Below are 24,509 nucleotides of genomic sequence, written 5' to 3' on the forward strand. Positions count from 1 at the left end.
GCAAACCGAAAGTAAAACGAAATTTGAGGCGATAACTATTTAAACTAATTTTTATATAAACTACACATGCCATAATCGAATATTCCTCAAGCACAAAATAACGGAAAACATTAAAATATACTTATAAATATTCCTTACGCTGACGGAACTCTTTTACATTTTTAACACAGAATGCTAAGGTACCCCTCATTACAAATTGAAAACTACGTAAAAATACAAACCAATATACTCTTGGCTACAAATAGAATAGAAACAAAATTGATATAAAAAATATATTTTCGCGAAAATTATCTTTACTTTCATCATATTTTGCTTAGGGTAAAATGTTTTAGTATCAAAACCTATCTCTTTACAACACCCTCCTTTTCATAACCTATCATACTTTCATCAATCACAGTCCATTTTCTGTAGGCTGTTTTTGAACCCATTCAACGACAGGTACTTCTGATAGTATATATAGATATTTGTATAGACACATACACATATATATATATATTTATATATATATATATATATTTATATTTATATATGCACATATATGAATTTATATAAACACATATATGTACTTATATAGACATATATATATATTTATATATACATATATATGTATATATATTTATATATACATATATTTGTCTATACATATATATATATTTATATATATGTATTTATATATACATATATATATATTTATATATACACATATATATTTATATATACATATATATATATTTATATATACATATATACATTTATATATACATATATACATTTATATATATATTTATATATACATATATACATTTATATATACATATATGCATTTATATATATATATTTATACATACATATTTATATGTATATATTTATATATACATAGATATATTTATATATACATATATATATTTATACATATATATCTATATTTATATATATGTATATATATATGCTTATGTATACATATATGTATTTATATATGCATGTATATTTATATATACATATATATTTATATATACATATATATATATACTTATATTTATATATGCATATATATATGATGATTGCTGCATCTTTCCAGATGATCGCCGTCACATTGAGTTCTCCAAATCTTGTCGTCCATGCCATCTTAGATGACTCTGCACTCCCACCGCAGATGTGCACATCTTGAAGCAGATGTGACATACAAATTGAGCAATTTCAATCAAGTTGACTTCCTCTGGAGGTTAAAGGGTATTTTTATGAACAATCGCATGTCTCCTCAAACCAACAGTAGACTTGATAACTTGCATGTAAAACAGATCGTTTGTTTCTGAATAATAGGTGTAAAGTTTATCTAAACAGGAGTTTTATACACTCGTTTACAAGTGTCGCATTTCCAGCTCTGTTTGTCATGGCAAAGACCATTAATTAAATTTGTGCGAAGCTCTCGCTTCAGATTGCTGTAGGCTTGTTTTCTTTTCTCTAGAGCATCACAACTTTCACGTACAAGCTTTCGCCACTTCGGTCTTTTCAAAGTTATTCCCATATGTCGATGTTCCAACCTCTTCTTGGCATTTTCTAGCTCCCCGTAAAAAAATTGTTTTGGGAGCTTACAATCTTTCATTCGGACAAAGTTGCTCACCCAACGCATGGGAGATCTGATTACAAGGGTCTCAACACTAGAGCAACATGCTCTTACAAGGACTTCAGTATTGGGTTCTTGTGCTTGCCACATTATATTTAAGATACGTCTAAAGCATTTTTGGTGAAATCGTTCAAGCCATTTAATGTGCCTTTGATGCAATGTCCATGTCTTCGATGAATGTGGTGGTTAGCACACAGGTCTTGTAAATACAGATCTTAGTCCTGTCTGAGATGCCACGACCAGATCACACTCTCTTCTCTAACCTTCCAAAAGCTACAGATACCTTCTGAATATATATATATATATATATATATATGTATATATATATGTATATATATGTATATATATATAAGTATATATATATGTATATATATGTGTATATATACATATGTATGTATATATATATGTATATATATATATATATTGCTTTTCACTGTCTTCTCTCGAAAGATGTTTCAGAATTAGGGCTACACTAGATATAAAGATTTTCTTTTACGATTTAGATTTTAGCAGGTTGTAAATATCAAAGTGAATCCCTTTTAAATGTTGTTCACACAATTATGCATCCACGCCTGCAACACGTGACCCAGATAAAAACTATAAATTTCACACATATTACATAATCATACGCATTTTTAAAACTGTAAATTACCACATTTCTAAATTTCCACCACATAACCTAATAATAGAGAAATAGTAAACCACCTCATCAGAAACAATCTTCTTAGTGACACTCAATATGGTTTCCGTTCTGCAAGATCTACCTCAGATGTACTAACAGTTATATCTCACAGGATAAGTGAATCTCTTGACAAAGGCTTCCTTACTAGGGCAATTGCGCTTGACATATCAAAGGCCTTCGACAAGGTATGGTATAAAGGCCTACTTCACAAGATTTCCAGCTACGGTATAACTGGAAATGTTTTCTCAATCATTATATTATTTCTCTCCGATAGGCTCATAAGAGTAGTGGTCGATAGACAAAAATCAGAGGCCTGCAGTATTAATGCTGGAGTCCCTCAAGGGTCAATCCTGGACCCAACTCTCTTCCTGATCTACATCAATGACCTCCCTAAACACATACTCATTCGTTGACATCTATGCTGATGACACGACCATCTACGGCAACACATCAAAGGCTGACAAAGTTCTCTGATTCTCTTTCCTCTGATCTCCAGCGCGTGGTTCAGTGGAGGAAGTGATGGCTGGTTACCTTTTAATGCATCTAAAACCAAACTCCTATCTTTACATCATCAACGCTTTGATCCCCATCTGGCATCAATTGAAATGGATAGTTCTCGTCTGGGAGAGGCCCCGTGTTTTGACAAGCTTCTTGGTTTGTCCTTTACTCCTGATCTGAAATGGGACACGTACATCAAGTCTGTTGCCAATGTAGCTGGAAAGATGGTGGGATCCTTCTACCGCTTCAGAAGATATCTCACTACTGATGCAATTCCCTATCTATATAAAAGCCAAGTACGTCCAAGGATGGAGTACTGCTACCACATCTGGACAGGAGCTGCTAAAAACAGCCTATCCTGCCTTGACAGAGTACAAAAAAGACTTCGTGGCTTAGTGGGGGATGCCCTTTTCTCTACCCTTCAACCTCTCTCCCACAGAAGAGACGTTGCGAGCCTATCTTTGTTTTATTGTTATTTCCATGGCAGGTGCTCGTCTGAATTCCAATCTCTGGTCCCCCCTCGCCAATCTTTCACGAAAAACACCCGTCTAGCTGAATCCACTGTGAAAAAATCCCCCACTCTTTATCTGTGCCTAAATCAAAACGCGGATTCCATGAACAAAGCTTCTTTCTTAGAACTGCACGCCTGTGGAACTCTGTTCCGTCTGCCTGCTTCCCACCTTACTACAGCTTGGATGTCTTCAAGTCCAACGTATACAAATTCCTAAGGAACCGCTCCCTTAAGTAAACACTTCATCAAATCTCCACACTAACGTACTGTACTTACAATAACCCTTATCTCTGAGTGGCTTCTGCCCTTGATAAGTGGTGACCACCGTGTAAAAGAAAAAAAAACCCCTGCCTGATGAACACTAAGAGTCTCATTTGACAGCACTCTTAATGAGTTCCCTATCACAGATGATTACGTTTCCAACCCGTTTCCCAGACCAGCAAGAAGAACACGCATCACTTCTAGAGCATGCGTATCGCAGATTTAACCGACATAAGTTCAGTTCAGACAGGCAGAAGTATATAGAAGCCAGAAGTAACTGTAAGAAAGAAATAGCGACAGCTAAGAGAGAATTTACTGAAACCACCAAAAAACGCATGGAAGCACAGAAATTAGGAACCCGCGACTTCTGGAAAATCTACAACAGTGTAGTAAATAATGGGCAATCAACAATTTCCTATCCAAAAATCATGAGGTTGTTTGCTCAGCGACCGAGAAGGCTAACATGCTTGTCAGTCGGTTTCCATCCAATTCCACACTGGATCCTTCTAATCACCCCTCCCTGACTTTCCTTTGCGGACGGACGCCACGCTAGACGATCTGAAAATCACCCCTTCTCAGGTGCATGCTATCATAAGAAATCTTGACACTGCAAAACATGTGGACCTGATCTCGTCCCGGCTGTGCTATTAAAAAAGTGCTCCGCAGAAGTAGTTCCGGTTCTCTCCAAACTTTACAATAAATGCCTTAATGGATCTTGCTTTCCTGCCTGTTGGAAAACTGCTTCTGTGTTACCAGTTTTCAAGAATTCTAGCGAAAGAAGCGACCCAGTAAATTACCGCCCCATTAACCTCCTCCCACTTTTCGCCAAAATATTTGAGTCCATAATTAACGAAGTTCTATTCCATCACCTTACAGATACTAAACTTCTGACTGACCAACAATATGGATTTAGGCAAGCCCGTTCCACAGCAGACATCCAAACTGTAATCTCAGAACGTCACTGGACAAAGCGGGGGAGGATAGAGCAGTAGCTCTTAATATATCTAAGGCTTTTGACAGGGTATGGCATAGAAGGTCTTCTCAGGAAAATCAGATCATATGGTATTACTGGAAGAATACATGACATAATTTAATCCTTCTTAGATGAGAGAAAAATCCTATACGGTCGTATATCTAAACAATATGATATAAATACGGGAGGGCCTCGGGGGTCTATCCTAGGACCTTTGTTATTCCTAATATTCATAAATGACCTCCCTGACAAAATTGCCTGTGAGATGGGTATATATGCTGATGGCACCACTCTCTATAACAAACACGACAGGAAAACAAATGAACACATATCTAAAGAAATGGCAGAAACACTAGAGGATGACCTCCGATCAGTAGTGGAATGGGGACATAAATGGATGGTCACATTCAATACTGCCAAGACTAAACTCGTTTCCTTCAATAATTACAAGAAACCTTTTCTACCAATAATAGCAATGGTTAATGACTCTTTATCTGAACGTACATCTTTTAAACTCCTCGGCCTAACGTTCTCAGGATACATGAGTTGGAACAATTACATTGAGAGTATCGCCATGACCGCTCCGAAGAGGGTAGGTTCTCTCTACCGTGCTAGAAAACTATTTACGCCCGATAGTATCGTATACCTCTATTAGGCCACCATTCGCCCATGTATGGAGTATTATTGTCATATTTGGGCTGGTTCATCTGCCACTAATCTCTCGCTCCTAGACAAGATTCAAAAGAGAGTCGCCAATCTGATAGGTCCTGAACTGTCATCTAAACTTCAGCCTCTGTCCCATCGACGAAATGTTGCATCCCTCTGCCTGTTCTACAAGTACTTTAACAGTGAATGCTCTGACGAACTGCAAGCACTGTTGCTCCCTCGACGTAAATACCCCCGAAAAACCCGACAAACAGCTAAATCCCACCCCTCCACAGTAGAGCTCCCTAGATGTAAGAGAGACTTCTACTCCAGTAGTTTCTTCCCCAGGTCAGCTAGACTTTGGAATTCCCTTCCGGGTCCGTGCTTCCCCAACTGTACTGACATGCAGAAGTTCAAGTGCAACGTGAACCGATATCTTGCTGCCCAACTCCCTACACAGTACCCCTATGCCTATGTCCCTGATAGAAGCCGCATACAACTAAGTGGCAATGTGCCTTGTTTGGGGTGAAAATGTAATTTTAAAAAATGCATGGATCTCAATCGTAACACTTAATGATAGTAATATAAAAAGAAAATTCTAAATAAAAACAAAATAATAACACAGAAACAATCGGCGCCTTTAATAACATCTGTCTAAATTAAAATAGCTGCTTTATCAATACGCAAAAAAATCATAGGTGTATAGATGTGTGTGTGTGTATTGTGTATATTTAATATACACGATACACACACATCTATACTCCTAAAAAATTGTTTTTTGCGTATTGATATTCGTATTATAAACCAGTTTTCTCTTTATTTACAAAGAAAATACAACTTTGTTATATATGGGTCGTGGAATTGCATTCATCTACAAAAGATCCAGCTAATTTGCAATTTTTTTTAAACATTAATTTAATCAATTCCCTATTAGTCTTTTTTTTTCAGTTTTCTCTTGGGATGAGCTTCTTTAGTTAACTATTACATGTAATTATATTCATGCAGACATTCTATATGATTTATACTTGCGTAATATTTGCATAACAAGTTTGTAGTAAATACAAACCACTCTTAATCTATTTTTATGCATACTTATATATATTTTTGTTTTTAAAAATTTGCCTACTACACTCCTCCGTCAGGTTTTTGTATAAAGACATGAAACTTAACATATAAGGTATTTAAACACACTCAAACTTTATATATGGGTTTTAGCCGGGGAGAGTCGGTGAAAAAGTGTGAAAATTAAAAAAATGAAATTTGCCAAGTGAATTTTTAACGACGGCATTACGAATATGTATGCGTAACGTAATAGTTCTTAGTTCACGTGTTAATATTTAGCATTGCAGGAAACATGTCTTCCTAGCCCCGCCATTAACCTCAAAGGAATAAGTAAATCGTAAGCAAAACTGTTTGGTTTCGATTCTCGATTAACTATTACTATATATTAGGCTCTATATAATATAATAATAAAAACGAAATCTGCATTAGTAAAAAATATATTTAAGCGTATTTTACGACCGAGCATTGCCGAGCAGCCTATAGTCCTAATTTCCATAAATTACAGTAGTTAAAGGTAAGTAGGGGAAGATGTGGCTGGTTACCTTTAATGCATCCAAAACCAAACTCCTATCCTTACATCATCAACGCTCTGATCCCCAGCTGGCATCAATTGTGATGGATGGCTCTCGTCTGGGTGAGGCCCGTGTTTTGGCAAGCTTCTGGGTTTGTCCTTTACTCCTGATCTGAAATGGAACACGTACATCAAGTCTGTTGCCAAGGTCGCTGGAAAGATGGTGGGATCCTTCTACCGCTCCAGAAGATATCTCACTACTGATGCAATTCTCTATCTATATAAAAGCCAAGTACGTCCAAGGATGGAATACTGCTGCCATCTCTGGGCAGGAGCGGCTAAAAATAGCCTATCATGCCTTGACAGAGTACAAAATAGACTTCGTGGCTTAGTGGGGGATGTCCTTTTCTATACCCTGCAACCTCCCACAGAAGAGACGTTGCGAGCCTATCTTTGTTTTATCGTTATTTCCATGGCAGGTGCTCGTCTGAACTCCAATCTCTGGTCCCCCCTCGCCAATCTTTCACGAAAAACACCCGTCTAGCTGAATCCACTGTGAAAAATTTCCCCCATTCTATATCTGTGCCGAAATCAAAACGCGGGTTCCATGAACAAAGCTTCTTTCTTAGAACTGAACGCCTGTGGAACTCTGTTCCGTCTGCCTGCTTCCCTCCGGACTACACCTTGGATGTCTTCAAGTCCAATGTTAACAAATTCCTAATGAACCGCCCCCTTAATTAAACACTTCATCAAATCTCCACACTAACGTAATGTACTTGCAATAACCCTTATCTCTGAGTGGCTTCCGGGCTTTTATAAGTGGTGATCACTGTGTAAAAAAAAATAGATACAATTAAGAATGAACACTTGTTTGACTATAAATAAAATACACTTATGTCAGTTTTATTGATATTATTATTCCACTCACTAGGAATTTTCATACAAGTCATCACCAGAGATTGCTAACTGACAACAGCCGTGATCTTCCCTGAAGTCCCGGTGACAAATCTCCTTAGATTTCCAGTACGTTCTATTGTTCTTGATTATCTTTGAAATGCATATATATCAACGCAACAGCCGTTTGCTTATAACTTTTCGATGGCATTGTCTATTGTTTCCTACATGTAATTGGGTGGCAATTAGCTTCCTCCTCGATTATTTGGTGTGGTGCCAGTCGATGCCGACAGTACAATTTTCTTTTTTTCTCTCTGTTCGTGGAGGGATGTAGTTGATTACAATTTTGCACTTTCTGTTTCTTGATTGTGTGGCGTTTCACTAAATTTTCTATTTGTTTTATTTCAATTGCAGTTTCTATATGGCCGGTTAGCGTTTGTAGTTGATGTGGGATAATTTCCGTTTTCGAGAGCTTTCCTTATTTCCTTAGAATCTCATTATTGTACATTCATTTGTCTTCTCAGCCTTCATCCTAATTTCAATTTCTTCTTCTTTTTCTTTTCTTCTTCTTCTTCATCTTCTTCTTCACCTTCTTCATCTTCTTATTCTTCTTCTTATTATTATTATTATTAGTAGTAGTAGTAGTAGTAGTAGTAGTAGTAGTAGTAGTAGTAGTAGTAGTAGTGCTCACTACGAGTTTGCAAATAGGCCATCATCAAATATTTTTTTAAGAACAATGTGTGTTGTAACCTGTAGTCTGAGTGACAACAAGTCTCCCCCTTAGATTCCCGCTACTCTCCACCTATTTCTCCACCTATTTCTCCACCTATTTCGATAAACTTTGCAAATTAATTTCCTCTATCGCAAAACTTGTTACTATTGATTTCTTGTTGACAGTGACTATTGATCTTCATGTAATTTAGGTTGCAATAAACTTCCCCATTCCTTTTCGCACTCATCCAGTTGAGGTCGGATTAGTGCATTTGCTCCTCGGTCTTTCCATCCTCCTTGACCCTTCAACAATTTGGTGCGGTGCCAGTCGTGCTAACGAGAATTTTTTTTTGTGGGAGGGGGTAAGGAATTTACAATTTTGGTGTTTAAGTTTCTCAGTTGTGTCGTTTGGTTTAACTAATATTGCAGTTTCTATATTCCCGATTAGCATTTGTCGCTCATGTAGACTAGTCTCCTTACTACATGGTTTTCCTTAAAATCTAAGCTGTTTTCAGCATCACCGTTCATTGCATAATCTCACCTATCCCGTCGATTCACATTTCTTTTCGTAATTTTTCCAAATATTTTGGGACTGTTCCTAGTACTCCTATAATTATTGGTATTATATTGATTTTATTCAGGTGTCATATGTCAAGTTCCGCATATTTTTTTCGTTTTTCTGTCTCTTTGATATTCACCTTGTAGACTGTTGGCACGACAAAATCTACCATTTGGTAGTTTTTTCATTCCTGTTAATTATTATCACGTCTTGTCTTTTTCTCCGATGGGTTTATCTGTTTGTATCTGCACGTCTCAAAGGATTTTGTGGTTTTCGCTTTCCTGCACTGTCCCTGGTTCGTGTTCAAATCATTTATCAACCTGTCTAAGTGTAGTCATCTGCAGAGTTCTCAGTGTACTTCTCCTTCCCCGTGTAGTCGTGTCCCGTTTGGTTAGTTTGCTGCATTCACTTATTCTATGGTCTACTATTTCGTCAATTTACCCACGAAGTCTACATTTACTGTTTTCTGGAGTTTTATCAATTTTAGCATTAATGTGATTGTACTAATCGCGTTGTTCTGTGCTTCTGGACATTCGTTTCTGTTTATGCGTGGTTTTTGTTTCGTTAATCTGATGAATCCTTCGTGTAGCTCTTTCTCTTCCCATTTTTTCCTTGTCTTTTTGTTTCTCGTTTCATCGTCCCTTGTATTGTTCTTCTTTTCAGATAGAGTCGGTCAGTGTCGTATTTAGGTGCAATGCATTGTGCATTGTTATTAGTTTCCTCGTCCTCTGATTAAGGTGTGTAAGTTCTTCTTTAGTCCAGAGTCTCGAGTACCTTATTAGTCCTACTATTAGACTACTGTCCTGGTGTTTATTTCTTTAATTAGTGTTATACAATATAGCTTAGTTTGCAAAAGTTTCCTCGTCCTTCTCATGTACTCTTTTCCAATCTTCGCTTTTATTTCTATAAGTTCACTGGTGTCTGCTTCCAGCCCTTCTACATATTTGTAATTGTCATTTTCACCGAGCGCTCTCATCTTCCCTTGGTTGGGCAGTTTTATACCTTCTAATGTCTTTACTTTTCCTTTTTTCATTTTTAATAATGCATATGTTTCCATTCAAAATTCCATTCCAATGCCCTGGCTAAATATTCTGGTTGTGTTTCTCAGCTACGCAGTTCCTTTTTTTGCTTTTAGCAAACAATTATAGGCTATATATATACACGAGGTGACTTATTCTTTTTCTATGTCTGTAAATTGAATCCAGCATTACATTTCGTAAGTATGTCCTTCAGTGACATCATAGCTTTGATAAACAGTAGTGGTGATACTAAGTCTCCTTAGAAAATATATTTCGTATCTCAGCCAGGTGCTGTCCTCCAACTGTCTGTTCTATTCCACATCATTATTATTATTATTATTATTAGTAGTAGTAGTAGTAGTAGTAGTAGTAGTTACTAGGAGATTTTACGCATGCCGCCATTACAGATTTCTCTGTCATTAACTTGTGGTGTCTCCTGGCGTCTAGGTGACAAGTGTCCACATATTTCGACTACTGTCCACCTCTTTAGATAATATTTGCAAATTAATTTGCATTAGCGCAAAAGTTACTTACTATTAATTTCTCAACGGAAATAACTATTAGTATTCACTGCAATAAGCCTGCCTATGGTCTCACTCCTCTTGGCACTCAGGCAGTGGTGGTCCAGTTAGTGGTTCCTCTTTTCGGTCTTTCCATCCTTTTTACTCTTAACGACTATTGGGGAGGCAGCTTATACTTGAGTTTTCTTGAGCACATGTGTGTTTTTCTCTGTTGGTTTGTTTTACTTCTGTTGCAGTTTCTAAATGCCCGACTCACTTTTGTAGCCTTTTTGTATTAGTCTTTGCATTTAATGTTCTACTTAATATTTCAGCCGTCTTCACTAGTGTTAGCCGTTGTATCTTCTTCTTGATTTCAATCCGTTCCCTTCTTTTTAAAAAGTTTTCGGGATTATTCCTAGTGTTCATATTCTTTTTCGTATTATGTTGATTTACTCCTATGTATTTGCTTAACTTTTTAATCTTTTTGATATTCACCCCATAGTTTTCTGGAACTGCGAAATCCACGATCGGGCAGAACCTTTCCTTTTTGTTAACTATTATGTTATCCGGTCGTCTTGCTTGAGTGGGTTTATTTGTTTGTACTACAATACTCCTTAGGATTTTGTGATTTCCGTTTTCAAGTATTGCTGCCGGTTTGTGCTTGTACCATTTGTCTAGTTTGTGTGTAGATGCAGTTGTTTTCATGGTTCACGTCGTACTGTTTTATGCATTAATTGTGCCTATTCTTACATTCGTTTATACTTAGTTAACTGCATGCATTTATTATGTGGCTTATCGTTTCGTCCATTTGTCCAGAGACTCATTTACTGTTTTCTTACGCCTTTGCTTTGATATATTTGGTTCTAATCGGTTTTATAAAAGATTCAGTTTCTCTGTTTAGGCGTATTTGTTCGTAGCCATGTTCACGTGTTTTCATGAGTCTCATATTTTGTAATGCTTATGAATCATTTGTGTAGCTGTTTCTCCTGCCATTTTTCTTTTCTCCCTTAATCCCTTGCCTCTCTGTTCTCTGTCTTGTTCAAATTTTTCGCTATCTCTTGCTCCGGTCATAAGCCTTTCTGTGTTCTGCGTAATTCTTTTTTGTGTATCAGTTACGCATTCTTCCATTAAAAAACCAATCCTTTTCCTCCATCTTTCCTTTTCGCGTACAGTCGGCCAGCATCATTCTTTGAGTAAAGTGCATTGTGCATAGTCATGAGCTTCTTGGTCTTCTGGTCGGGATACTTATCCTGCTTTAGTTCAACTTATAAACGGTCCAGAGTATCTTACTCATAATACTGTCCGTGTGTTTATAATTTTTATTAGGTTTCTACTATATAGTTTGTTTCTAGAAGCTTTCTTGTTTTCTAGGAATTCTTTAACAATGTTCTTTTCCATTTCTGTTGATTTCATGATGTTCTCTCCTAGAAGAATATTTGTAGATGTCCTGTTCACCTAGTTTTCTAATCTCTGCTTTGTTGAGTAGTTCTATACCCTCCGTCATCTCCAGTATGTCCCGTTCTGATAACTAACAGTGCGCACCTTTCCATTCTGACTTGCATTTGGATATCCTGACAACAATTTCTGATTAGTTTATGAGCGTCAGTCGTTTTGTTTTTGTTTTTTTACGAAAAGTCTCAGGTCCTCCATATTCATTATGTGGCTCATACTTATATTTGTATTCGTAAATTTGTATCCGGCTTGCCATTTCCTTAGTATAGTGTTAAGGTGCATTATGGCTATGATGAACAGTAGTGATGATAGGGAATCTCCTTGAAAGATGCATCTTTATATTTTTTTATCTCAGTTATATATTGTCATTCAGTTGTCAGTTCAATTCTTCGTGTTCTCATTTCATTTTCACTGTCCGCTACTTTGTACATCCTCAAGCATTTCATTATCAATATTCGAAAGACCCTATCCTACGATTTCTTGTAGCCGATCCATGCCATGGCTATATTTTTCTTCATTTAACCTACTTCAAAATATTTTTCTTTACGTGTATTTGATCACGTGTTTCCCCTTTTTATTTTAGGCACTTGTTGTCTTCCTTGGGTAGTAGTCCTCGATTATTAAAGGAGAAATAAATGTGTTCTCTAAGTTGCGTTGTTGTTGTTATTATTATTATTATTATTATTATTATTGTTGTTATTGTTATTATTATTATTATTATTATTATTATTATTATTATTATTATTATTATTATTATTATTATTATAGCAAACCTTTTAAAATAATGTACATAAAAGCATTCATCGGTTTTATTTCAAAACATCTCTCATCCCTTCTCTCTCTAAATGAATTTGGCTAGTTAATAGTGATCGACGCCATTGTAATGTAACCGGAGCAGAAGTGATGCTCTTATTGAAAACAAAAAAGATACAGCATATGCATGTATAAAAATAAATAAAACTGAATGATTTTTTTTAGAGAAATTTGATTCTGATTTTCTTTATAACATTTTTTTTCAAATACATTTTTTAAATAATTTTGTCTGAAGACCACTTGTAAGCACGACGATTTAAAAACAAGAATTGATTTCAACATGTTATGCAAATTTTTTTATTACTAAAACATGGTATAAGTAAATAGAAGATGATTGTGTTTTCTTGGTGAAAAAAAATCATAAGTTGATTTTGGTCTGTTTACTGTACTTTTGTGATTACATATTTGAAGGAAGGTTTGATTTTTTTTATATTGTGTTGCTGTTGTTTGATACTTTGTATAATATTGAAAGTAAAATGGAATGTACTACCGACATGGACACATGATAAATTAGATTTTATATTTGTTTTTTATTTAGTGCTTTTGTAAACTTTTTGTTTTTTAGCATGAAAATATTGATAAAATTTAACAATTATAATGTTCATGTCATTAAGGAAAAAGGCAAAATGGAAAAACATCGCCTCAAATATTGAATACATTTACGAACGTTACACCAAACTCTTCGCACATGTCGTTTCCAACAAACGCGTGGGGTGCACACGTAGGTTATCGTTAGTGAACGATCAAGAAACGATCAACAAAATATATTTTACATACGTGTACGATCGCTGATCTTTCTTTATTTTTATCGTCGATTTACTATGTGTGGGTCGTGATCTCTTGTGGTCGTTGATCTTCTTTTAAAATTAAGACAAATCTACATGGAAATCAATGGAGACTTGCTGAAGTTCCAAAACTTTCCTTTAAAGACTTTGCTCTTTGGAAGAGAGACCACGCAAATTATTGCCTACTTAACTTTTTATTTAGTCTTTAAATGGTCGAAAAACAGGCAGAATCTTGGGACAATATTCCCAGAATATACCCTCGTCTTCAGACACGTGTCGTCTCTCTTGTTTCCTGAGTTTGACCGCTAGAAACTCTGTTATGACATCTGAACACGTGACGTCATTTCTATGTAATATCATTCGACACCTGCATTTCTGGCGAGTTTAGTCTAGGGCGATAATCTCTACCTTATTGTTATAATCATGCCAGCTGCACGAAGTTTATTTCCGTTCGCTGTTAGATTATGCTGACATGCACTTATGTCATATACTTCATCATTCAGAACTTATATAAAAACCGCCATATTCTAATTTATTTCAAATTAGAATATATCTAAGTAGGAAACTAGAAATGTAAAACTTATATAAAATTAATTAGTTTTTTCACAAACATTTGTAACCATATATATGTGTGTGTGTGCGCGCGCGTGTCTGTGTGTGTGCGTGTGTGTACATATCACCCTTTGTGTAATTTTTTATATATCAGGTTGATGTATGCATCTGAAAGTTAGGAAATTCTCGTCTTTGTTGAGATAATCAGATTGGAGAATGTTACTACATGAATTAAAAACAAAACAACTGCTCTAGTAAGGTAGATAATTATGATTTTAATGCTGTACAAGACGCACGCAATGTATCAAAGTCAATATATTAGCACTGATCATGCTCGTCTAGTGTATCTACCTATCTTCAGATCCTAATGTGGCTCGTTGGAGTTAGTGGTGTGGTTAAGCACAAGTCTTGTACACATAGCAGTCGGACTGACGTATAGTCACATTTCTTATTTGTTGTATTGGCTTAACTCTTCCATATATTTCGTTTTCACTAATAAACAAGTTGTATCTTTTTTTCTTGATCTTTACGTATCACCACATTTAGACACTAGGATATTTTTTATATAAAATATTTAGTAAAGCGTACCAATCAAATTATTCTGTGTCTGCAGTGAGTTATCTCAGTGTAAAAACTGTCAGTGAGTTTTGAATCTGAAATTGAATTTGTTAAAACCAAATTACACTTACTTGCATTGATCGTCTCTGTAAATGTCGTTAATGCATTTCGGGTTCTTATAAAACAAATCGGTGATTTGACAGATTAAATTGCTCATCATCATCCTCATCATCATCATATCGTATGAATCCAAAAATTCTTTTGATAGCATAGGTTTCCCTGATATTTTTTATAGTAAGAATCCTTTCAAGAAAGACATTGAGTACTTATTGGAGGGAACACATGAAGGCTGACAGCATCCAAAGTGAAAATTATTTTTATGGAACAAATTTGATTCGAAACCTGAGACATGCAGTTGTCAGTATGTGTCGTTAACCACTTAACCACCGTCATGTCCCATTAATTTGCGGCATTTTAGAGGAAACTTATAACAATTTTTTTAGGAAAACATTATTTACTCGTTCAATTATACCCAATAGTATGCGTTTTCATGTGAGATCAACTAGTGTCATACAAGTTTGTCCTTTAGTTCACACTTCTTCGCTTGTAAAACAATTCGTTTTTGTTTTTGTTTTTTTTTACAAATGGTCTCTTGGGGTTTATATTGGGACCCTACGCCAGTAAATAGAAATTATGTTAAGTAGTATGAATTTCGACGATCGAAACGAGAGTTAGTACATGTCAAAATAATCTGGCGGTAAACGGAAATAGTCTTACCTGAAGTTGGCGTGATTGAAGCGAGAGTCAAGAGTTATTTCCCTAGACAAAACCCGCTAGAAATGCAGATGTCGTTCCTGATGTTTTCCTTCAATTCTTGCAGGGTTTGGAGTTTGACGTTTCGAGGTCTGTTCGCTGGCGGAACGAAATAAGGGAGTTAAATCGCAATCCAAAGATTCTACAATCTGTCATGAATAATGGTTTGGAAAGAACACAAATATGCGTAGCTGAAAATAAACAACATTTAAAAGACATTATTTCTTATGAATAAAGATTGTTTGAATTTTGCAGTTTTTTTAATTTCCCAATGGCTTAGTCAGATTGTGTAAAAATTAGAGAAAAATATCATCACAACTAAAGAATTTATTTAAGTTCAAAATTCTTTAGTGACTTTTTGGACATCCTCTGTATCTTGCATAAATATTTTCTAGAGTCGTTTGTCATTTATCTGCTTAATATTTTTGATTCAAAAGAAATAAATTGCTGCTCACATTTACTACTCTAGACGCCATTGTTAAGCGTGTAAACGTATGAACAGACGAACACACACACATAGATTCTATAGAAATACGAAAACATATATCCGTAATTATTTTCTAAAAGTGTTAAAAATGATTTATCGTAGATAAAATAATCTTTTTGTAAAAGTCACACCTTACTGGACTTAGAATGCTTAGATGTATTAGAAAATATATATAAATGTTATATTTTTAACAATATATTTACTTCACTGGTATTGTATTTATTTAATTTAAATTGAATCAAAACAATTTTTTATTCAATTGAAATTAAATTTTTATACCTTACTTTGTAAAATTTATAAAAGTGCACTTTGAAGATAAATAAATTTCAAATTGAATCTAGTACCTTTATTTTTAAAGCCTATAGTAAAAATATTTTGTTTAACAATTGTCATGCACTGGATGAAATGCTTTTCTAACTTGTATCTTATCTTTTTAATATTATATTTTAAAACTCTCTTCTCTCTATTTCTGTTTATATTTCTCCTCACACCACAACTCATTTTTGCAACCTCTCTTTGTATTATTATAGGTCTGAATATTCTCTCTGTTTCAGTTTGTATTTCCCCTCACACCACAACTCATTTTTTGCAACCCCCTCTTCGTAATACAGGTCTGAATAATGAGAAAATCTGAATTTTTTAACAAAAACTTTAAAATAACTTTTTTAGATTAAATGTTTTAAAACTTCTTTCAGAATAGAAAATCTTTACAATTTAATAAGGAACATATTTCATATAAGTTTCATTAACAAATAGTCAGTACATAACGAGAAAAATAGAGATGAAAATTTAAAAAAGGAATGTATAACTGGTTACGGTCAATAGTAGTCCTCGCCAGCGAAAGTCTTTGTTATTATTATTCTGTTATTATTATTATTTAAAACATTTTGTGTTCTGCTCTTTCGCGCGAGGACTAATAAACTGCATATATATAAAATGTGTATATATAATGTATATATTGTATGTATATGAAATGTGTATATATATAATGCGTATATATAACGTATATATACATACATAAATATAATATATATATATACACATATATAATATATATGTATATATATAACGTATATATACATACATATATAATATATATATATACACATATATAATATATATGTATATATATATAACGTATATATACATACATATATATAATATATATATATATATATACACATATATAATATATATGCATATATTGATATATATATATATATATATATATATATATATATATGCATAAAGGGTATTCCAAAAGTAAACCCCCTATTTATTTTACTAAAAAAGTTTAATAACAACGAAGACAGAAGTAGAACAATATAAACGACGACTTTTTTGCCTAATAATTTTTTTCTACATAGTTATCACCATTTGTTATGCATTTTTTGCCAGTAATCCAATGACTCATCTCTGCTTCTGACGCACGTACAATGCATGGGTGCTCTTTGAAGTTCTCTTACCGTCAATAACCGGAACAGAGACATGAAACTGTCAGGTCATGAATGCATAAGTTCAGTTATCATAACAATGCAATTTCCAATGCTCTCTGATCCATTCGGGCGGAACAAAAATAGCAGACATTACGTTTGGAACGTGTTTCGTAGCATGTAGTAAGGTTTGAATATATATATATATATATATATATATATATAGCAATTAAGCTACGCAGAATTTTCTTCGTGAAGATTTATCAGGCTGCTGCATGAAAACGATGTTCGTGCGCTTTTTTATATATCCCGATAAACCCAATAAATTAATCGACTTTCGAACACCAAATTTTGGATTGACCTAGTAAAGAAAGTCGACGCTATTGCAAGCGGTTAGCAAGGATGGGTCCTTATCAAAACAGCCAATTATATATTGCTGACATAAAATAGATTTAACCGAAGCAATACTTATGCTAAGCGCATTTAACTAATCACACGGATATGGCCATATATATTAATGGGCTCTAGGAATCGCATTTCCTAATGCCTAATGGCACGCATGCGCTAATAATTCTGGTCAGTAAATCCGGGTCGATCTAGCAAATCCGTGACGGGAAATAATAGCAGCTGTTATTATCGGCCTCAGGTTAGAATAAAAAAGACGAGGCAAGTGTCAAAAGATCGGATTTCTACTCTGCCAATCTATGGCGTGTCAGTCAGTGCCTGTAATTGAAAGCTGATGCGTTTTGTGTCTCGGTAAAAGAGACCGAGTTCTGTGGCTTAATATATCGGATAAAGAATAGGATGAAGTGAGATGTTAAAAGATATAATGAATTAAAGGAGATATAAAAAGGAACATCAAAGAAGAAGCGTTGCATAATGGCATTCGTAAGCTGCGTCCATTTCAATCGGCAAACTAAAATGTGACAGACCGAGAAACATGATATTAAACTCTTAAACCTGACAAACAAAAAAGCATGCAATTATTAAAGGTGACGGACAAATAAAAGTTCTATTTAAAATATAAGCGTTACAGTGTAATGAAATTCTATTCTAAACTAAAGCGTTACAGGCCAATCAAATTTCTATTTTTTACTCAAGTGTGACATGTCAATGAAAGTTATATTTAAAATATTAGCGTAACAGACTAATAAAATGTCCACTTTAAACTTAAGTCTGATAGGTCATGAAAATTTTTATTTAAAAATTAAGTGTGACTAATAAAGAATATGATGGTTACATCGATCGAAATGTTGTTAATATAACACTCAAAATGCGTACTCGCATGCAAAATTTATTTTAATTATAGCTTAGCTTCAAGAGAACGAATTGCTATATTCCTTCAAAAATGAAATAAATTTACATTTTTACTCCACAAACTAATGATAAAGTTTATTTTATTTCAATATATTAAATCCTTTGGGCATTTCTTGCTCATTTAGACACGTCAAATGCACGCTATATTGTCTCCAAAGTATTGTGACACATTATGATAATAATCTATATGCTATAAAAAATATAACTACATTTAAATAATCAAGAAATGTTTATAGGCAAAATTGGAAGTGGCGCTAATGCCATGTTTAACAGCGTGGACTTGTGGCGTTCGAGTTATGTCTGGACAATCATTTCCTTAGAAACGCCACGACAGTCGTTAAGACATATTACTAAGTTAAGAAATCGATAATTAATATTCGATTTTTTATAGTTTTGTAAAACTAGTGAAATTGCATTTTGAAAAGAATTCAAAGTAATATCATCCAATTTATACTGGGATTAAACTTTATACAATATTAATGTTTAAAAATAAATCGATTCAAAATGAATAATTCGGTTGGGTGTAGTTTAACGCTGGATCTTGAAAATAAAATCCATTTATTTTGATTGTCGACAATCTGAAGAAAAATCTTAATAGAACTTATCAAAATAAAGATATACAACTCAAGCAATGAAGATAACACTAGGTTGGTGAGAGATAATGTTTTTTATCAAATATATATACATCAAAAAAGGTATTATTTTTGCACCAACCTAATATTTGCTTAAGTCACAATATCATCTATAGATAATATTGTTAACTTTTTAAGCAGAATATAATCGAATGATACAATTATAAATTTAAGGAAACAAACAAACAATAATTGCATAATCAAATTTAAAATATACGATAATTACTTATTAAAAATTTAAAAAAATACGTTCGTTTAATGATCTATACTGAAGTGGATAGCTTCCAAAATGGCTGCAAAATTAAAGCAATTAGTGTTTTTTTCCAAATTTACTAAACGGCGACAGGTTAATTTGTTGTCTAATTTATTAAAATTTCTTTTTTCTTTTTTATAAATATTAATTTTTTTTTCAAATTTAGTTGATTAAATAATATTTTTACTGACAATTTTTTCGGCTATATTCTATATGGAATTCGTTATTATTATAAAGCCTAATTTCAAGGATGTTTTTGCAAAAGAATTGTTTGATTGTATTTTTGTTTTTTAGAAAAATATACAATCCACTAACTTTTAAGTCAGAGCGGCACCATTAACAGAAAATTTGATTTTATTATTTATTAATTAATATTTGTCAAATAAAATTAAAACAAAAAGTAATCCACAAAACTAAAACGAATTAAAACTGTGGATGAATTTACCGTAACACTGCTTAGAAAATCAGAAAAAATGAATCAATAAAATTTGGCTGCTATTGGAAAACTGATCTTTTCAACATAACCGTTTAATATAGAAAGCAAATCATAAATAAATAATGAAATAAAAAAAGATAATTTAATGGAAGCGAAAGTTTACTTGAAACTAAAAATATAAACACGTTAGTTTTAATATGGAAAATCTTAAATAAGTTATTTTAGGATAAAAAGAAAAGATAAATAAGTTACTTTGTAATGGAAAAAAGTAAATAAATTACGTTGAGAAAAAAATGAAAAACGAAAAATTTGTTAACTTTAAAAAAACTGAAAATGTTATAATAGAATAAAGGAGCTCCGCCAAAAAAAAAAACAAAAAAAAACAAATAAAAAACAATTCAATATAGTAAAACAACAAATTTACTAATGCAGGAATACAATTTAAAAATTCAAACCTAAAACTCGTATAATTTAATTGAATCCGTATTATTTAGATTTTTCGGACAACTTTTCTCATCTTGAATGTCATTTTCTACAATGTTTCAATCGATGTAACCTCCGACCTTTTTCAAGTGTATCTTTTTAAACATGGGAATGTTTCTGCTGAACTCAAGAATCTGGACAGAATTTCGATCGGGGCCATTTATTTACTTCAGGGGGATCACCATGCTCTCTTTCCATCAGTCATGATTGGATAGAGGTCATAAATAATTTTCAATTGTATTATTCGATCACCCACACTAAACAGAATCCGCAATAACATGTGGCATAATGGTTACAGTAGTTGGAAAAAGTCAATTGTAAAAGTGATATTATTCTGATGGTTCAATTCTCAGCGTTGGCGGTCGAAAAATACAATTACGAATTATTTAATACCTCTATCCAGTTATGGCTGACGGAAGGAGAGCATGCTACTCCCGTGAAGCACATAAATGGCTTCGTTCTAAATTACGTTTAGATTCCCGAGTTTGACAGAAACATTCCCTAGTTCAACAAGGTAAACTTAAAGAAGGGCGTGGGTTACATCGACCAAACGTTGTGGAAATAACACTGAAGATGAGAGCAGTAGTTCGGAGAATTCAAACAATCCTCATCTAAAAAAAATCAGAAATGTAATTTATTTAAATGTTTGAAATTTATGTGTCTATTTTTTCATATATATGCATATATAAATTTGTAATGTTGTACTTAAAGCAAATTTATAATTTAAATTCAAATCTATATTTTACCCTATTTTTTTCTCTCTAACCCACATTAATTTTCTTATCAATTTTACATCCAGACCTTTTATTTCAATTTTTTTCAGATACATCTGCCTTACTTTTAATGCTAGGTTTATTTATGGTGTCTTTTAAATTTAATAAAAACCCTTCAAAATTTGCTGACGAGGAGACCTTGCTTATTAAAAATAATGTAATAATGTAATAATTATTGTCCGTAAACTGAATGTCTACCACAATAAAAAGCACGGATTTCCGAAACGATCGTACAGATAATTGATTTTGTTGTTGTTCCTTCTTATGAAACGGATTTTTAATTTAATTATAATTTGATTTTTAAATTTTAAATTATCAATCACATTACTTAATATATATATATATATATATATATAATATTTATATTTATATATATATAATATTTTCATCATTTTTGTCATCATTTTTACATTATGCTCACAATAAAGCAAAATTTTGATTATTGAATTATTATTGAGAATAAGCTTATGTGTCTATTTTACATCCAAACAGGGCTTAATGCAACTAGGTCGAAAGAGGCTACTATTTGACATCATATCTAACAGGAAAATTGTATGGGAATTGAATAGAGAGATGTATGTTCACATAAGATATAAATTTATGCATGTAAGAGAAACAGGAAAGTTTTTTCTGGCATCTGGGGATTTCTACACTAAAGGTGCTTTGCAGATTTTTGTCCTAGTCGGGCGTATTTACATCAAGGAGCAATCAATGCTTCTATTTAATCGGATCACATTTTTCCTTTAAAAATAGAATAGAATCGATTTTTGACCTTCGATTGTTACGCGACAGACTAACGAAAAATGTTCAATCTGATAATGCTTAATTTATTAGAGTATCTAAAATCCTGCGGACATTTCCAGTTCATTTGCACATGTCAGACGCATGCCATATTGTTTCTAAAGTATGGTGACATGTTATGGTAATTATCTATGAAAAAATAACTACATTTAAATAATAAAGAAATGTTTATAGGCAAAATTGGACCTGGCGTTGGTGCAGAAGTTAATGGCACGGCCTTGTCGCGTTCGAGTTATCTAATCAATCTTATAAAAGTTCATCAATAAATATAGTCAAGATTTAAATCCATTTGTGCACATATCCACATATTGACATGTTAGGTTTAGCCAAAAGCTTAGAAAGGCAACTCGTTTAGGAGAAGGAAAAATTCGAAATAGTACTAGCCTATCTAGTTCTAAAGATAGAACTTATCAGCCTTGCCAGTTCTAAAGATAGAACTTATCAATATATTACATCAGAATAATCCACTGTATAGTTATATAATAAATGGTTTCTCAAGACCTCAGAATTAGCATAAATGAATGCAATCACTTAAAATTTAAGACGTTAATCTTCAATTACTCTTTTTAACTGATCTCATTCATTTATGCTAACTCTGAGGTCTTGAGAAATCATTTATTATATAACTATACAGTGGATTATTCTGATATAAGACACTGATAAGCTCTATCTTTAAATATGATCTCTTAATATGTACGTCACCGTGCAAAAATCATAACCCCATAAAGAGAACTATGATAATTTTCTGTTACAAATTCAGACAGGCTGAACCCTGATATAGAAAAAGCAATGGCGCCCCGTTTCGTTATAGAATAAACGATTTCGAGGTACACTTCAACGACAACGATACTAGCCTCTTAAAGTATGATGATATTGCAAGTATAATTTGGCCGTTCCCCGTATACATTACAATTAAAATATTCAACTTGCAATCATATTACATTGTTTGCATTCAATAAAATACCCATTTATTTGTTTATGTTAGCCGTTCTACTCCTTATAAAAAAACAGCTCTGGATAGCATTGCACAAAACCATAATTAACTTGCTTCAAGACAAGTTTTTTGGTTCTCGCCTCCTGTTTGTTTTATTGGTTGTATATCTGCATACTATTTTATCGATGCTATGATAAGTTCTGATTATTTCTTTAACTGCGCGAAAGCTAGAAGCAATGTCAGCAGAAATCAAATATTTTGTATTCGTAAATGCATGTCTACGACTCTCTTGAACTGAACGACCTCACTAAGTTGGAAAGTATCAATTATTTATTCGTTATTCGATCGTTATTGATCGGAAGCTCGTCTGCCCGCAACGACCTCACAGCCGTCGACTTTTACCTTTGATACTTTTATGGCTCTGGTTGGAATGGTCGCTCCCTCGCCCTCGACTAGATACTGTAAGCAAGGCATAGATACAGATAGTTAGATAGGATACACGGTTTATATAGTTACAAGTAGACAAATTGTATCGGAGAGGAAACAATTCATAATGTAACTTTTTAAAAACAATCTCATTCTTTATTCATTGAAGGTTGCTATTATTTTATCCGGAGGTGATACTTCCACCTTTGTATTAAGAATTATGATTAATGTCTATGCTGAATACAATGAGGACTTTTTAAGGTTTTAGACATGTTAATTTTCGGGCTACTGCTTTCATTTTTAGTGGTATTTTCACAACGTTTCAGTCGACGTAACTTTCGATCTTGCTCACTTATATCTTGTTGAACTCAGGAATCTTTCTACCGAATTCGAGAATCTGCATCGAAATTGTGAACGGAACTCTTTTTTTTATCTACGATGGTACGATGCTCTCGTTCTGTCACTCAAGACTGGGTAGAAAGTAATTTCCAATAGTGTCCTCGACAGAATTGAGGATTGAACTTTCAACAGAATATACCAATTACTTTATCCATGACGCCACGGGTCCTTGAATTTTAGGAAACTTAAATCACTTTCGTTTTGAGATGCACAAGTGTACTACTTATAATAAAGCAAGTTAATTACAACATCAATCTGCCATTTGTCTACAGAATGTCCGGAATTGCTCATCCGCAGACTCATCAAGAGGCGATAGTGAAGGCCGGGCATGACAAGGAGAGTAACGACCACCGCCATTTCCTATTTGCACATCAAAAGGTGCTACAGCGACTTTTATCCCGCAAGAGCTTTTTCACTGTCATGAACCTCAGATGAACAACACCAATATTATTACATGTATGTTTTTATCAATAGATTTGCTACATATTAATTTCTATTGTGAATTACTGGCTTAATATTGATAGGCGTTCGTAGTACTTTATAATATGTGATACCTATATTCTATCATTTTTCATGATTTTAATAATAAATTGAATATAATTAAACAATTATTCCTATCAAATACTGATTATATTATCCGACTTTTACTATGAATAAAGCAAAAAAAAACGTGTGTATAAAATAGAATGTGCTTATTGTTGTTTTTATATAT

At 33.5% G+C, this 24,509-nt stretch overlaps 1 protein-coding gene across 1 annotated transcript in view; it reads left to right on the forward strand.

Annotated features, from left to right (window-relative positions):
* The window catches only part of LOC145283595 (uncharacterized), a 3,312,299-nt gene that overhangs the window by 2,608,701 nt on the left and 679,089 nt on the right, over positions 1-24,509 (forward strand). The window lies entirely within an intron of this gene.

Source organism: Euprymna scolopes, chromosome 8 (genome assembly GCF_053919585.1).
Source record: "Euprymna scolopes isolate OS-2025 chromosome 8, ASM5391958v1, whole genome shotgun sequence".
Taxonomy (NCBI): domain Eukaryota; kingdom Metazoa; phylum Mollusca; class Cephalopoda; order Sepiida; family Sepiolidae; genus Euprymna; species Euprymna scolopes.